Here is a 227-nt window from a genome sequence, read left to right on the forward strand (position 1 = left end):
TTACAGTTAGATACGTTAAAAATAGGTTTCATGACGAAATCCACAGTTTTCAGTATGCAAATTCACAGTATGTATCATTGCATTTGTTTCTTTAATAAGCGTTTACTATAATTATAGTTCTACATAATTGCTTCCTTTGGGGCTGTAAAGACGATGACTTAATATATCTATTTTTAGTAAGACTGATATCAATTTCTAATTCATGATATATTTTTTCTGTCTGTCTG

At 28.6% G+C, this 227-nt stretch overlaps 1 protein-coding gene across 1 annotated transcript in view; it reads right to left on the reverse strand.

Annotated features, from left to right (window-relative positions):
• LOC119591869 (basic proline-rich protein-like) overlaps window positions 1-227 on the reverse strand; it is a 33435-nt gene that overhangs the window by 877 nt on the left and 32331 nt on the right. The window lies entirely within an intron of this gene.

Source organism: Penaeus monodon, chromosome 29 (assembly GCF_015228065.2).
Source record: "Penaeus monodon isolate SGIC_2016 chromosome 29, NSTDA_Pmon_1, whole genome shotgun sequence".
NCBI lineage: Eukaryota > Metazoa > Arthropoda > Malacostraca > Decapoda > Penaeidae > Penaeus > Penaeus monodon.